The sequence below is a fragment of the Crocuta crocuta genome, unplaced genomic scaffold, assembly GCF_008692635.1.
Source record: "Crocuta crocuta isolate KB4526 unplaced genomic scaffold, BGI_CrCroc_1.0 scaffold21, whole genome shotgun sequence".
Lineage (NCBI taxonomy): Eukaryota > Metazoa > Chordata > Mammalia > Carnivora > Hyaenidae > Crocuta > Crocuta crocuta.
The window spans coordinates 2,814,431-2,829,191 of record NW_027527938.1 but is presented as its reverse complement, the minus strand read 5'-3'; the positions used below and the strand labels follow the sequence as shown (position 1 = coordinate 2,829,191).

Genomic DNA, 14,761 nt, shown 5'->3' with positions numbered 1-14,761 from the left:
GCTTTATTAATGATGATTCATTTAATCTTTGTATAGGAAATTCTTTCTCTTTCTATTCTGAATGATTGTTTTACTGGATAGAGTATTTTTGATTGCAGGGTTTTTGTTTTGTTTTCCTTTAATCACTTTGAATATATAATGTCACCCCCTTCTGGTCTGCTGCTGAAATACAGCTGATAGCCTTATGGAGTCTCTCTTGTGTGTAACTTTATTTTTCTTGCTGCTTTTATAATTCTCTATAGCTCATTTTGTCATTTTTGTTACTGTGTGTCTTGGTGTGGACCTCCTTAGGTTGATTTGCTGGGGGTGGGATGCTCTTTTGTGCCTCCTTGATCTGGATTTCTGGGTTTTTGTTTGGTTGGTTTTTTTTCCCCCAGATTTGGGAAGTTTCTAGCTATTATTTCTCCAGACACATTTTCTGCCTCCTTTTCTCTCTCTTCTTCTTCTTAATTGCTATAGTTCTTTTGCTTCCTCTAATCTATTTATTCCCTTTATAGTATATTTTTATTTTCAGTTATTGAGTTATCCTTCTCTGATTCGTTCTTTATGTTTTCTATCACTTTGTTGAGGATCTCACTGAGATCCTCCACTATTCTCAATTCCAGTATCTTTATGACCATTACCTGAAGTTCTTTAAAAGGCATATTGCTTATCTCTGTTGATTTAGTTCTGTTGCTATGATTTTGTCCTTTTCTTTCATTTGGGGCATATCCTCTGTCTCTTCATTTGACAAAGTCTTTCTGTTTCTATGTGTTAGGAAAGTCACTTATGTATCCTGTTCTTGCAAGTAGTGACCTTTTGAAGAAGTCCTATGGTATCCTGAAATGCAATATCCCTGTTCATCAGAGCTTGGAGCTTCAGGGATTTCTGTTATGTTTGTGTATGTGCCCTACTCTCACAGCTGAGTTGTTTTTGCCTTCATTTCAGTCATTTGCCGTGGCTTTCTTTGCCAGTATTGTGAAGGGTTTGTTCTTGTGTAATGTACCAGTCTGGGGCTGCCTTGGATTTGAGTTTGATCAAACCAGGTGTTTGCCAGAGCTACAGTCACACCCAACTGCAGGGTACTATCCCTGTGATGTCCCCCAAGATTTTTTTGTTGCATAGTGACTTCAGTCAGACAACGTATCTTCCCCCAGTGCTGTGGCTGAAGTCAGATTGGTTTGTATCCTTATCCTTTGAGGACAAGAGTCACTTTTGGAGTGATGCTGGCACTGCTGTGCTTTGGATGGACTCCTGCCAAGTCTGAGTTGGAAGGGGAAGACTACAAGATAACACAGGGGAAAGGTAAGTGGTATTAGCAACGTTTGCACAGTTTGTTATGTCATCTCTTTAAGGTTAGAGAGTCTTTTTTTTTTTTTTTAAATCATCTGGGTCTCTCAGAGCAGAGCACACAGATTTTTTAAATCGCAGGTATTTAGCACCACTGATTATAAGAACTCGAGAAGTTAAGCTCCTCTGGTTGTCAAGTCCAACCATGAATATAGGGCTTCGTCTTCCCACTGCAGATCTTCTGTGCCTGGGGTGCGTCATGTGGGTCTGGTCCTCTCCCTTCTCTTTGCCTATAGTGTCCCCCTCTCTCTCAACAGTCTCCTGGGTCAGTTTGCTTCCTGATCATGTTCCTTCCCTTCCTTCCATTTTTGATTTGGCCTCTTCCCTACATTTAATTGTGGAGAATCTGTTCTGCCACTCTTTAGGTCATTCTCTGGGTTATTTACACTGATGTGAGTGTTATCTAGGTGTGTCCTTGGGATGAGGTGAGCCTGGGATCTTTCTACTCTACCACCTTCCCCAGAACTCTCTTATGTCATTTTCAAAAGCTGCCTTGATTAGTTACCATTAGAAAGCCCTGACAAGTAATTACTCCCCTAGGTAATACTGAAATTACACTACACTGCATTAAGTACTAGATGCTTTGTATAGTGTTTTAGTAGAAAAAAATAACTTTTATATTAACTAGATGTTTGCAAGGTCTTCTTTAGTTGTCTTGGGAAAGGCTTATGCTGTTACCTTACGCATAGGACAACATCTATTTAATTCATACGTTTACGTGAATAGATTTTACTAATTGAATTCTAGTTCACAATTGATTGTGAAATATTTGTTCAAAAAGTATTAGTGAATGTGATGTATTGGGAAGATTTTATAAACAAATTCAGCTTTAATTACATAACACACATATATATCTAGTTCCAAGCACTCTTTTAGTTGCTAGGCATGAACAAAATATTATTTTTTAATGTTTTTTTAAAATTTGTTTCTGAGGGAGAGACAGTGTGAGCAGGGAAGTGTCAGAGAGACAGGGAGACACAGAATCTGAAACAGGCTCCAGGCTCTGAGCTAGCTGTCAGCAAGAGCCTGACGCAGAGCTCGAACCCACAAACCGTGAGATCATGATCTGAGCCGAAGTCGGACATTTAAGCAACTGAGCCATGCAGGTGCCCCGAAAACATTATTTCTAATTTCTACACTACTAGTCAGGTGAGTAAAAGAAATATATTATTCTTATAATTTGCATTTTTGTAGTTACCAATCCATTTGAACATCACTTTTTTGTGGTATTTATTGGTTTTCCTCTTCTTCTAAACATATTGTCATATTCTGCAAATTGTCTATTATCTATCTCTGAAATTTGAAAATCATATAATTCAATATTATGATCTTTTGTGTGGTTTATGCCATTTGACTTAGCTTCAGAAATTCTTTTCTCTAGGATGGCTGGGTGGCTTACTTGGTTAAACATCTGACTCTTGACATTGATTCGGGTCATGATCTCATGGTTTGTGGCTTTGAGCCCCACATTGGGCTTTATGCTGAGCCAAGCCTACTTGGGATTCTCTCTCTTCCTCTCTTTCCATCCCTTTCCTGCTTGCATGTTCTCTCTCTCTCAAAATAAATAAACTTAAAAAATTATTTTCTCTAGAAAAAAATATTGTTTTATATTATTTGTTTTCATTTTATGTTTAACATTTATTTCTTTAATCCATGCAGATTCCACTTTGGAATATTGTACTACCATTCTCTTTAATTTTTTATCTACATTCTTAATCAGTACCAGAATGAGATAAATTATACTGAAATAACAAAAATCTCAAAACCTGAATGACTAAACATAAACAACAAACATCTGTTTCTTATTAACACTACATATACAGCATGGTTCAGAGAAGGAATTCTGTCCATTGTAATATTTCAGAGAGGGTAAGATGATAAAAGTATTACTACCTTAGTAATATTTACAACAGTGCATGAGGGTTCCTTTTTCTCCACTTCCTCGCCAATATTTGTCATTTCTTGTGTTTTTTTAAAATCCATTCTGACAGGTGTGAGATGATATCAGATTGTAATTTTGATTACATTTTCTGCTGATGATTGATATTGGTCATCTTTTCATGTGTCTTTTGGCTATCTGTTTGTCTTCTTTGGAGACATATCTGTTCACATCTTCACATTTATTAATTGGATTATCTGGATTTTGGTATTTAGTTGTGTAAGTTCTTTATATATTTTGTATATAAGATATATCATTTGCAAATATCATTTCAGTAGGTTGCCTTTTTTTGACTGTTTCCTTTTTTTGACTGAAGGTTTTTATTTTTATATAGTCCCAATAGTTTATTTTTGCTTTTATTTTTTATGCCCCTTGCTTAAGGGGACATATTCAGAAAAATGTTGCTGTGGTCCACGTCAGAGTAATTACTGTCTGTGCTCTCTTCTAGGATTTTTATGGTTTCAGATCTCTTATTTAGGTCCATAATCCATTTTGAGGCGTGTTTGTGGTGTAACAAAAGCGTCCAGTTTCCTTCTTTTGCATGTAGGTGTTTGGTTTTCCCAGAACCATTTGCTGAATATTTTCCCAATGCATATTCTTGTCTTCTTTTTCATGGATCAATTGACCATGTAATAGTGAGCTTATTTCTTGGGACTCTATTCTGTTCTGTTGATCTATGTGTCTGCTTTTGTGTCTGCATCTTTCTTCTGATTACTCCAGCTTCATAGTATATCTTGAAATCTGGGATTGTGATATCTCCAGTTTTATTCTTCTTTTTTCAAGATTGCTTTAGCTATTTGTGGTGTTTTGCAATTCCATACAAATTTTAGTATTATTTGTTCCAGTTCTATGAAAAATGCCGTTGGCATTTTTACAGGGATTGCATATAATCTGTAGATTGCTTTGTGTAGTATGGATATTTTAACAATATTTGTTCTCCTAATCCATGAGCAAGGAATAACTGTCCATTTGTCATCTTTAATTTCTTTCATCACTGTTTTATAGTGTTTAGAGTACAGGTCTTTCACTTTCTTTGTTAAGCTAGGTATTTTATTATTTTAAGTGCAGTTGTAAATAGGCTTGCTTTCTTAATTTCTGTTCTTGCTATGTCAGTATTAGTATGTAGAAATGCAAAAGACTTCTGAATATTGATTTTATATCCTGCAACCTCACTGAATTCATGTGTAAGTTCTAGTAGATTTTGGTGGAATGTTTAGGATTTTCTATGTATAGTATCATGTCATCTACAAATAGTAAAAGTTTACGTTCTTCCTTACCAATTTGGATTTTTTTTTTATTCTTGTCTGATTTGTAGCTAGGATGTCCAATGTTATGATGTCCAATACTGTGTTAAATAAAAGTGTTGATAGTACATGTACCTGGGTGTCTTAGTTAAGTGACACTACTCTTGATTTCAGCTCAGGTCACAATCTTGTGGTTCTCGAAATCAAATCCTATTCTAGGCTCTGTGTTGACAGCATGGAGTCTGCTTGGGATTCTCTCCTCCCCATTTCTCTCTGCCCCTTCCCTGCTTATGCTCACTCTCTCTCTAAAAATAAACTAATTATTTTAAGTTGTCAGTGGTTATCTTTGCCTTGTGCTGGACCTTAGAGGAAAAGCTTTCAGTTTTTCCCCATTGAAATGATGTTAGCTGTGGGTTTTTCATATATGGCCTTTATTGTGTTGAGGTATATTTCCTCTAAACTTACCTTGTTGTAGAATTTTTTTTATCATGATGAATGTTTTACTTTGCCAAATGCTTGTTCTGCATGTATTGAAGTGATCATGTAGTTTTATCCTTTCTCTTGCTCATGTGATATATCACATTAATTGATTTACAAATATTGAGCCACCCTTGCAACCCAGGAATAAATCCCACTTCATTGTGGTGAATGACTTTTTACTGTATTTTCTGGATTCAGTTGGCTAATATTTGGTTGAGGGTTTTGTATCTATGCATATCAGTTATTGGCCTGTAGTCACTCCCTTTTTTTTCTTTGCAATGTCTTTATCTGGTTTTGGTATCAGGGTAATTCTAACCTTATAGAATGAATTTGAAAGTTCCCTTTCTCTTCCATTTTTGGAGATAGTTTAGGAAGAATAAATATTATTCATGATCCCAGGATTGAGGGATCAAGTCCCGTGTTGGGCTCTACACTGAGTATGGAGCCTGCTTAAGATTCTCTGTCTCTCCCGCTGCCCTCTGCCTCACTCATCTCTCTCTTTATAAAACAAAAGCAAAAACAAAAAAACCCCAAAAACCTGGTATAATTCACCCGTGAAGCCATCTGGTCCTGGACTTTTGTTTGTTGGAAGTTTTTTTATTTCTGACTCAATTTCATTAGTGGCAAACAATCTGTTCCAATTTTCTATTTCTTCCTGATTTATTTTTTGGAAGTTGTATGATTCTAAGAATTTGCCCATTTCTTCTAGGTTGTCCAATTTGTTGGCATACAATTTTTCATACTATTCTCTTTGTATTTATGTTGTGTTCATTTTTATTTCTCCTCTTTCATGATTTTGTTTTTGTCCTCTCTCTCTTTTGATAAGTCCAGCAAAGGGGTATCAATTTTGTCAAACTTTTTAGCTCCTGCTTTCATTGAACTGTTCTACTGTGTGGTGGTGGTGTTTTGAGTTTAGATTTCATTTAGTTCTCCTCTAATCTTCATTATTTCCTTCCTTTTACTGCTTTTGTGTTTTGTTTTTCTTTTTCTAGTTCCTTTAAATGTAAGGTTAGATTGTTTATTTGAGATCTTTCTTGCTTCCTAGATAGGCCTGTGTTATAAACTCCCATCTTAGGACATCTTTTGTTGCATACCAAAGATTTTGGACTATTGTATTTCTATTTACATATGTCTCTGTGCATTTGTAACTGTTTATTTGATTTCTTGGTTGACTCATTATTTGGTAGCATGTTATTTAGTTTCCATCTATTTGGGTTCTTTTCCAGATTTTTTTCTTGTGGTTGATTTCTAGTTCTATAGTGTTGTAGTAAGAAATGATGCATTATATGACTTTAATCATTTTTAATATTTTGAGACTTGTTACCTAACATGTGATCTATTCTGAAGTATATTCCTTGTGCACTTGAAGACAACGTGTATGTCACTGTTTTAGCATTGAAAGTTATAAATATATGTGTTGGATTCATCTGTTCCAATGTGTCATTCAGAGGCACTGTTTTGTTGATTTCTGTTTGGATGATCTATACTATGATTTAAGTCAGGTGTTAAAAGTCCCCTACTATTGTACTATTGATTACTCTGTTTATGTTTGTTAATAGCTGCTTTATGTATTTGGGTGCTTTCATTTTAGGTGCATAAATATTTACAAATGTTATATTTTTTCTTGTTGGACTGTTCCTTTTATGATTATGTAGTGTCCTTTATCTTTTGTTATGGTCTTTGTTTTAAAGTCTATTTTCTCCAGTGTAATTATTGCCATCCTAGATTTTTTCACTCCATTTGCATGATGAATGCTGTTCCATCACTTTATTTTCATTCTGCATGTGTCTTTAGATCTGAAATGAGTCTCTTGTAGGCACATCTAGATGGGTCTTGTATTTTTATCCATTTCATTACCCCATGCCTTTTGATTGGATCATTTAGTCCATTTATGTTCAAAGTAATTATTGATAGGTATATGCTCATTGCCATTTTGCTACTTGTTTTATAGTTGTTTTTGTAGTTCTTCTCTTTTCTTGCTCCCTTCTCTCACAGTTTCCTGGCTTTATTGGTATGCTTAAATTCCTTTCTCTTCAATTTTTTCAAATATTAATTTTTAATTTGTCTTACCATTAAGTTTGTACATAAAATCTTGAGCATATAGCAGTTTATATTAAGTTGATGGTCACTTAAGTTTGAACCCATTCTAAAAGCACTAAATTTTTACTCCTTTCCCTGCCATGTTTTAGGTATATGGTATTGTACTTTACATCCTTTTATTTTCTGAATCTCTTAACTGATTTTTATAGATATACTAAATTTTACTGCTTTTGTGCGTCCTACTTTTCTTACTCCTGTTTATGGTCTTTCCTTTCCAGTCAAAGAATCCTCTTTTACATTTCTTCTAAGGCTGCTCTATTGGTGGTGATTCCTCTAATCTTTGTCTAGGAAACTCTTTATCTTTTATTCTGAACCACAGCCTTACTGGATAGAATATTCTTGGTTGCAGGTTTTTTTCCTTTAATCACTTTGAATACATCATGCCACTCCCTTCTGGTCTGTAAGCTAATGCTGAAAAACAGCTGATGGGCCTTATGGAGTTCCCTTTCCATATGTAAGTGTTTTCCTTGTCATTTTAAAGTTTTTTCCTTTAGCAGTTTTTTAGCCATTTTAATTACTGTGTGTTAGTGTGGAACTCTGGTGGTTGATTTTGTTAGGGGCTCTCTGTGCCTCCTGGATCTGGATTTCTGTTTCCCTTTCCAGATTCAGGAAGTTTTCAGCTATTATTTCCTTAATTACATTTTCTTCCCACTTTTCCCTCTCATCTCCTTATGCAATTCCTATAATGCAAATGTTATCATGGTTGGTGGTGTTGCTGAGTTCCCTTAATCTATTCTTATTTCTTTCTCCATTTTCAGGTTGGTTCCTTTTCATTATTCTATCCTCCAAATCACTCATCCATCTTCTGCTTCTTTTAATCTATATTTCCCTTTAGTGTATTTTTAATTTCAGTTATTGAATTTTTCATCTCTGGTTCATTTTTATATTTTCTTTTTATTGTGGGTCTCACCGAGATCCTCCACTCTTTTCACAAGTCCAGTGAGTATATTTATGGCAAACACTTTAAATTCTCTGTCATATGTATTACTTACCTTTGTTTATCTCTCTTGCTATGATTTTGTCCTGTCTTTCATTTGGGACACATTCCTCTGCCTCCTTATTTTGTCTGTTCTATGTTTTAAGAAAGTCACCTAACTCTCCTTTCTTGTAAGTAGTGTCCTTTTAAGTATGATGTCCTGTAATGCCCTGCTGTATAATGTCTCCTATTAACCAGAACCTAGCACTTCAGAGTTATCTCTTATGTGTATTGTGTGCACTGTGCTTTCTGGATGAGCTGTTTGTCCTTGGACCAGTCATATACAATTGTGCTCTTTGCCTGTTGTAGGGAAGGTTTTAGTCCCTGTATTTTTTTTAAGTGTTTAAGCTTATTTATTTATTTAGAGTGCTAAAGAGGGAGAGAGAGAGAATCAGAAGCAGGCTCCACACCATATGCATGGAACCCAATGCTAGACTCAAACTTATGAACTGTGAGATCATGGCCTGGGCTGAAATTGAGAGTTGGACACTTAATCGCCTGAACCTGGACTAGTGTAGGGTAACCTTAGGCTACAGTTGATTCAGACCAGGCATTTGCCAAAGCTACTACTGTATAGAACTGCAGAACATAATCTCTGTGTTGTATTCTGAGAATCTTTTTTTTTTATAGGCAGGGCCTGCTCTCAGAATAGATGTCTGCTGCCTGTCCAGTGCTAGGGCCACAGTAAGAGAGGTGTATGTGGTTATCTTCCCTTCTCCCCAAAGAAGGAGGCACTTCGAAGTCATACTTGCCTCTGGGCTGCTTGTACACTGCCATGCTTGTGGTATGACTTTGGATGGACTCTTGCCAAGGTCATATTGGTGGTGGCCAGTCATGGTCTTAGTAAGGTTTGCACGGATGTGCTTGGAGGATAGCTGTAGCATCTTTGGAAAACTGCTGAGAGCTGGTTAGAAGGGATGGAGCCACAGAAGAGCACAGGGATGAAGCATGCAATTAGCAAGTTAGGTGGAGAGTGTTCAAGGTGGTTTCTGCATGTGCCCTTGTATGTATAAATTGGCACATATTTTCTTTAAAAATAACCATAAGATGTATTTAACATGGAAAAATGCATAAATCATATTTAAATGTTTCCTAATGTACAGATTATTAGAAAATACAAATTATAGGTTCTGCAGATTATAAATTTTTATATCACACATAATATCTGTTTGTCATCCATATTGTCTTCACTATCCATGACACAAAATTGTGGTTGTATTAGAATAAATTTAGTTCAAATTTATAGTCTTAAAACTCAGCTATACAAAGGAAACAACAGTAAAATATGTATAAAATCTACAACTGAATAAGATTTTCAAAATTTCCCACTGCACAGATTTTCTATTACACTTAGCTGCTTAATAACACACTCATGAATTTCATTTCTCCAATCTCTTTACACCTACTTAAAAGTATATGTGAATGCTGAAAAATTCTAATCCATACCTCCATTTCTTCAAGTTCAAATCTTCTTGTGTCTTTGCAGATATGGATTCCTGTTCTCAGAAATTCTTGACAAGTTCCAAATCTTCTAGAGGCCCAGGAAAGGCCTTATTCCAGTCATTCAAGGGCTAAGGCAAAGTCAGAGATATTGCCAATCTTTGGATCCTTTTAACACAGTGAGTAGTTTCAATTTACTGTGAAGGACAGTTTAACAGTCCACAGATCAAAACTTTAACACCATCTTCTCTGTCGATAAGCAGTGTCCTAATGAAGTCTTTTACATGGAAATTCAAATATCTGAGATACTCACCTATAGGGTAAAGAAATGCTTGGCAGACTTATCTTTGCTCAGAGGATATGGCCCTAATGTCCTTGTTCCTACAGTGGCTAAAGTGTGGAAGCCTTGTAGCTTCTATTTCTTTCAATGCAGATTTATATTTGTAGGATATCACAAGGGTATTTGTTTACTGGGACAGTGGGAAAAATGCTTTATTTTGGTTGCTAATGTGGGTAAGTCTTCAGTTTTAGTGCCAAAATGTTGATCTTTTCCATTAACAAAATTGCCTGTTCTCTTTTTTAAATTATTTTTAAATGTTTGGAAGTATTTTATTTCTCTTAAATATCATGATTTTACTTTGGAAAGTAAAGTAATATACATGATAACAAGAATTTTATATAAGCATTGAACTTAACATGTGTATGTACACAATATTCTCAAATCAAGATATTTATGTAACAATGGACTCAGTATCTGAGGACAGATTCTAAAAAAAGCCTGTAAAACATTAAAATTTAATGATCATCTCCTTATAGAAAGCCAAAGGATCGTTATATATGTATGTTCCTCCTATGTTTTGACACAATTCATTGCTATCCTTTTATATATATATATAAATGTATAAAACATATATAAAGTTAGCACTTTGGTTTCTGCAGAAAATAGTCAACTACTTATTTGAAAATACCAATTACAAAAGAATCTCAGGAGGCCAGGACTAAGGTACCTAAGTGCATTATTCAAATGAATCACATCCCTTGAGTTTTATCACTAGATAAGTTTACTCAACCTGGCAAATTTTATAAGCACAAACAAAATAGAGAACATACAGAGGGAATATATTCTGAGGTATTTTTCTTTCATTATTTACTTTACATGTAAAGGATCAATTTTATTCTCTATTCAAACAATACAAATAAACACTTACTTATCCCTTGCTTTTGGTAATGATTTGCAACAAAATCTTTGGAGTCCTTTTCATCTTGTTTATTTAGCAGTAATTATCAAATTGTTTTTAACTTTGAATTGTGCATATCAATTCCAGTTATATTACAACTTCAAGTTCATATTATTTGCCAAAAGTTATTATTTGCCAAAAGAATAGATACCAAATCAGAGAAAAAGTACGCATTATGATCAGAAACCTTAATATAGACCGATTTATATTTCTGCTCATTAGTATGAATGGAATATTCCTGAGATGAAGCTGTATCTAGTACTGATAATGTTTTCCTAGGATGATTATGAAGTAAAATCTAAAAAGTATGTTAACAACATATGCCTATTCAAAAAGTTTCTGATGATGTCACTTTTTAATGATAGCAATTTTCACATTTTTTCCTTTATTTAAATTGCATGGGCCATCACTTAAATAATCCATATTTTCCAAGGTTGTTTTGACATTAATAGCATTTTACTGCAGTTATTCTTTAACATTGTTCAATTACTGTACTTGAGAAATGCCATAGCCTTTTTTATTTAACAGTTTCTTATGATTTACTGAAGTCTGTGACTGAAATGAAAGAGACTACCAAAATTGAGAACGTTAAGATTGACAGGTATGATAAAAAAAAAGCAAGTCACAGTTGGACCTAGAAGTCATCAGCCAAAGTCACTTAATCCAAAAAATGCTGCTAACATCAAATCGAACTGCTTTCTGATATTAGCAACTATGCTGGAAAATAACAAGGTAAATGCATACTAACTTTATGTTTATTAAAATAGTAAATGGATATAAGTATATAAGGATACATAGTAATTGTGTAATTATATATACATATATATTATTATATAGAGACATATTATACATATAGCAGCATAAGTCTTAATTTCATCTCCTCCCTCTACATTATCAGTCCTACTGTGACAAGATAAAATTCCTAATTGTGTAATCTATTATGGTACTTACCTTTATATTTCTAGATAATTTTATATCTGTGTTTTGATCAATTAGAGATGAACATCTACCTTTTTTGCCCCAATGCAATATACTTCTCTCTGTTTACTCCTTAGTTATATCACAATTTCTGATTGAATCAGTAATTAGTTTCATAGCATGTTATCTATATCATTTACCATGATTATTTTTTCTTGTGTGCAATGTTGCAAAGTTTTGGTTTTGAGTTAATATTGCTTTATGTTTCACCTACAAATTTCCAAACACCAATTCTTATTTCGACCTATTAGCTTTGTCATAGTTTAAATACATATACTTTTTGTTTGCCTTATTTGCCCAAAAGACATACTGTTTTCTCAGTCTCCCTGTTTCACTTGGGTCTGGTTGCACTCTTTTTTACATTTATCACATTCTTGTACTACAAGCATTCTTCCAGGAGCTTAGGAAGAAAAGATGGTGGGAATATTAAACCTTTTTTTTTAATAATTCCAGTTAATGTAGTGTAAAATTAATTTCATTGTACAGTTTATTGATTTGATACTTATGTACAGTACATGGTGTTCATCACAAGTGCACTCCTTAATCTCCATCACGTATTTCACCCATTCTGCCACCCATTTCCCCTCTGGTAACCATCAGTTTGTTCTCTGTAGAACAGTATGTGTCTTGGTTTCCTCTCTCTTTTTTCCCCTATACTCACTTGTTTTGTTAATGTTTGTTTTTTTTTTACAAATAGTTTATTGTCAAGTTGGTTACTATATAACACCCAGTGCTCATCCCCACAAGTGCCCCCTCATGCCCATCTCCCTCCTCCCCACCACACCCATCAGTCCTCAGTTTGTTCTCAGCATTCAAGAGTTTCTCATGGTTTGCCTCTCTCNGCTGATGCTAGGACTTCCAGCTCTATGTTAAACAACAGTGGTGAGAGTGGACATCCCTGTCATGCTCCTGATCTCAGGGGGAAAGCTCTCAGTTTTTTCCCCATTGAGGATGATGTTAGCTGAGGGCTTCTCATAGATGGCTTTTATGAGGTTTAAGTAAGTTCCTTCTATCCCGACTTTCTCGAGAGTGTTTATTAAGAAGGGATGTTGTATTTCGTCAAATGCTTTTTCTGCAACTATTAACAGGATCATATGGTTTTTATCTTTTGTTGATGTGATGGATCACATTGATTGATTTGCAAATGTTCAACCAGCCCTGTAACCCAGGAATGAATCCCACTTTATCTTGGTGGATAATTCTTTTTATGTGCTGTTGGATTCGATTTGCAAGTATCTTGTTGAGGATTTCTGCATCCATATTCATCAAGGATATTGGCCTGTAGTTCTCTTTTTTTTTTGCTGGACCTTATACTCACTTGTTTTTTTCCTTAAATTTCACATATGAGTGAAATCATATGGCAATTGTCTTTCTGTGACTTAAACTTTGCCTAGCATTAGACTCTAGCTCCATCCATATTCCTTGCAAGTGGTAAGATTTCATTCTTTTTATGGATGAGTAATATTCCACCATGTTTAACTGCACCAGATCTTCATATATTCACCATCTGATGGACATTTGGGCTGTTTACATAATTTGGCTATTGTAGATAATGCTGCTATAAACATGGGGGTGCATATATCCTTTTAAATTAGTATAGTTCTATTTTCAAGGCACCTCCACACCATTTCTCACAATGACTGCACCAGTTTGCATTCCCACCAACAGTGCAAGAGGGTTTCCCTTTCTTCACATCTGTTGTTTCTTGTGTTGATTTTAGCCATTCTGACAGGTATGAGGTAGTATCTCATTTAGTTTTGTATTTTGTTTAGGAAGGGTGATGAGTATCTTTTTATGTTTCTGTTGGCCATCTATAGGTCTTCTTTGGAAAAATATCTATTCATGTCTTCTGCCCATTTTTAATTGCATTATTTTTTTTACTAGATGCTATGTTTTATGGAAGTTCTGTATATATTTTTGATACTAACCCTTTATCAGATATAGCATTTCCAAATAACTTCTCCCATTCCATAGGTTGCCTTTTAGTTTTGATTTTTTTTCCTTCACTGTGCAGAACCTACAACTATATGATTAATATTTGACTAAGCAGGAAAGAATATCCAATGGGAAAGACCATCTCTTCAACAAATAGTGTGGGGAAAACTTGACCACTGTCTTACTCATATACAAAAAAATCCTAAAAAGAATTAAAGACCTAAATTTGAGACATGAAACCATTAAAATCCTAGGAGAGAACACAGGCAATAACCTCTTTGACATTGGCCATAGCAATTTCATCATACAGTATGTCTTCTGAGAAAAAGGAAACAAAAGCAAAAATAATCTTCTGCATATCAAAGGGAACAATCAGCAATGGAATATTAAACAATTACTTATACGAAAATACCTTTATTATAATCTTTTATCTGATCTTAAAATATATATATATTACATGTATAATAGAGCGAGCCAGTCAAAAGATATATATATATATGGCTGCTAGCCAGTCGAAATTGAGAATCTTACCTTAAATTTTTTCCTTTGACCCACTGCTGCTCTCCATTGTACTTATGACCTTCTTATTCAATCTTATATATATGATCCCTTTTACCAATCCAAGTCTATCAGAATAAATGATAATTTTTATTTCAAACACTTTGCTTGGAACTATATGCAATATAGTACATTACTGTCCTCTTAGTGGGATTTTAAAAGGGGAATAAATACATTCTCATATAAATACATTCTCATATGCTATATTTAGCTAAATGTTCTTACTAGATACACATTTAATATTTATTAATCTCTTTAGAAGACTCATTATTAACTCTATGTAACTATTTTAATAATAAACATTCTTTTTGCCACATGTAGATTATTTTTATAATTAAATTTTAATATTAAAATATTTAATGTAACCTACTAAATTATTATAACAAGAAATTATCCTTAAACATTAATTTTCCTTTTAAAGAAATAGCAACATTGTGATAGGATATGCATGCAATAACATCACATATTTAAAATGTACAATATATTTTAGTTGATTCAGAATTGTACTGCTATCACCACTATTACTGAATACTTTTAACACTCC

General features: G+C 34.2%; 1 long non-coding RNA gene across 1 annotated transcript; it reads left to right on the top strand.

Annotated features, from left to right (window-relative positions):
- The first annotated feature begins 1,163 nt into the window (after positions 1-1,163).
- On the top strand, positions 1,164-11,472 carry LOC144221717 (uncharacterized). Its single transcript, XR_013332156.1, has 3 exons — positions 1,164-1,284; positions 9,555-9,687; positions 11,275-11,472. It is a non-coding gene; the product is annotated as an uncharacterized LOC144221717 (long non-coding RNA).
- Positions 11,473-14,761: the final 3,289 nt, after the last annotated feature.